General features: G+C 37.5%; 1 protein-coding gene across 2 annotated transcripts in view; it reads right to left on the bottom strand.

Annotated features, from left to right (window-relative positions):
- LOC106873056 (HEAT repeat-containing protein 4) overlaps nt 1-2,500 on the bottom strand; it is a 595,254-nt gene that overhangs the window by 212,157 nt on the left and 380,597 nt on the right. The window lies entirely within an intron of this gene.

Here is a 2,500-nt window from a genome sequence, read left to right as displayed (position 1 = left end):
GGCTGATGATATGTGCATCTCTGATCACGAGCAGAAGTAGTGGGGGAGCATCATAGCCATGTGTTGAGAAGAATTCTTTGGGGTTTCAATAATTCACTTCTGGAAACATAAGTGTTTTGTGTTTTATTCATCATCCTTAAAACAAACCTTATTCAGGGATCTTTTGAGCAGGATGGGCTACGCAACCTGAAGAAAATTCTAACAGGGCCCCACCTGCAAGGTCATGCACTGTTTATCTCAATATGAGATTACCACGTCGCGCACACATGGTTGTAATGCATGTGCCTGGTGTACCCTTATCGGACTTAGTCTTTGTAAGCCTAATACTTATTGTATCAGTTTCTTTTGCTGAACTGCTAAGTTACAGCGACGTAAACACACCAGCATCAGTTGTCAAGCGATGGTGGTCAGACAAACACAAACACACACACATATATGACTGGCTTCTTTCAGTTTCCATGTACCAAATCCACTCACAAGGCTTTGGTCAGCCTAAGGCTATAGTAGAAAATACTTGCCCAAGGTGCCAAGCAGTAGGACTGAACCCAGAGCAATGCGGTTGTTAAGAAAGCTACATACTACACAGCCTGCACCTATAGATATAGAAGTGCTAAGAAATGTTTTATAGCAAATTGTACAACTTAAATTAAATATTTACAATCATAGTTGTGGATTTGTGTGTGTGTGTGAGTGACTGTGTGTGTATATATGTATGTATATGTGTGCTGTGTGTGTGTGAGTGTTCTTATGTATATACATGCATGTATGTATGTATGTGTGTGTGTGTATATATATGTGTGTGTTCATGTGTGTGTGTGTTTGTTCAAATATGTTACACTTCACCGCACAGCAATTGCTAAACCTGTCAACAGCATCTTGCCAATATACAGATATACAAATGTACATGTGTGTGTGTGTGTGTGTGTGTGTGTGTGTGTGTATAAAATATTCATGCAATTTGAATTTGATCAATGAAGAGGAATCAATCAATCGTGTCTGTATCTCAAAGTGACCATGACATTGTTTATTATTGAGACAACGAATATGTTGAATGGACAAAGACATATTTTATTACTGTATGAACGCTGGAAATTAAATATTTACAATTAGAAATATATATAGATATATAGATATATACACACACTCACAAACGCATATCACTACATACACATTTATATATATAGATGTACACATACACTCAGATATATATACTATAATGATCATCATCATTCAATATCTGCTTTCCATTCTGGCATGAGTTGAACAGTTTTGACATGAGCTGGTAAGCTAGAAGTCTGCATTAAGCTTCACCATTTGGTTTGGTATAGTTTCTATGACTGGATACTCTTCCTCGTGCCAACCACTTTACAGAGCAGAATGGGTGTTTTTATGTGGCACCAGCACTGGTGAGGTCACTGAGTAAGCCACAGGCCAAAACCCCTCAAATGAATAGAGACCAGCATTGAGGGAGATGGCTTTATGTCAGGTGATGATAGTGGCTGGCATTAGGAAGGGCATCTAGCTGTAGAAAATACACCAAAGCAGAGAGTTGAGGCTGGTGCAGTTTTCTGGTCTTCTAGCTCCTCTCAAATTCTCCAACCCATGCCAGCATCAAAAGTGGATGTTAAATGATAATGGTTATGTTTATGTGCCTGTCTATCCAATCTACATCCGCTGGCACAAGAATGAAATTTGGTTAAGGGTCTGTAAACCCAGGTCCAGAACAGTTTTTCCAATACTATGGCCTACTATAGCCTCGGGCTTACCAAACCCTTGTGAATGGATTTAGTAGAGAGAAACTGAAAGAGGTCTGTTGTGTGTGTGTGTGTGTGTGCGCAGAGGTATCTGGTGAATTTGTCTACAACAATTCCTCTACAGCAATTTATCTATGGATACAATTCATCTACAGCCACACACACGCACACACAAAACAGCAACAACAACACACACACACACACACACAGATAAATTGTTGTAGACGAATTCACCTAGAACTGTGCACCCACTCAACATATACACACTGAACTTATTCATTCAGTCAACAATACAGTTTGTCTTTTGTCAATCTCCTTAGTCAATGTCTACATATTGTATCTATCTATTCAGTGAATACAAACACACTTTATCTATATCCAGTACCTATCTATCTATCTATCTATCTATCTATCTATCTATCTATCTATCTGTCTGTTTGTATATCTGTCTGCCTGTCTATCTATTACCTATCTATCTATCTGTATGTCTCTGTCTCCTATTTATTACCTATCTGTCTGTGTATCTGTCTGTCTATCTATCTGTCTATCTATCTTTTTTATCTATCTATATATCTATCTTTTCATATCTATCTATCTATCTGTCTGTCTCTCTGTTTATCTATCTATCTATTTCTCTCTCTATCTCTCTCCGTATATATATATATATATATATATATATATATAAAACGATGATATATAATCATAAATATACAGGGATTAGCATGAGTTGCTTCTCCAACATACTG

Source organism: Octopus bimaculoides, chromosome 22 (genome assembly GCF_001194135.2).
Source record: "Octopus bimaculoides isolate UCB-OBI-ISO-001 chromosome 22, ASM119413v2, whole genome shotgun sequence".
Classification (NCBI taxonomy): Eukaryota; Metazoa; Mollusca; class Cephalopoda; order Octopoda; family Octopodidae; genus Octopus; species Octopus bimaculoides.
This window is presented reverse-complemented; position numbering and strand designations above follow the sequence as displayed.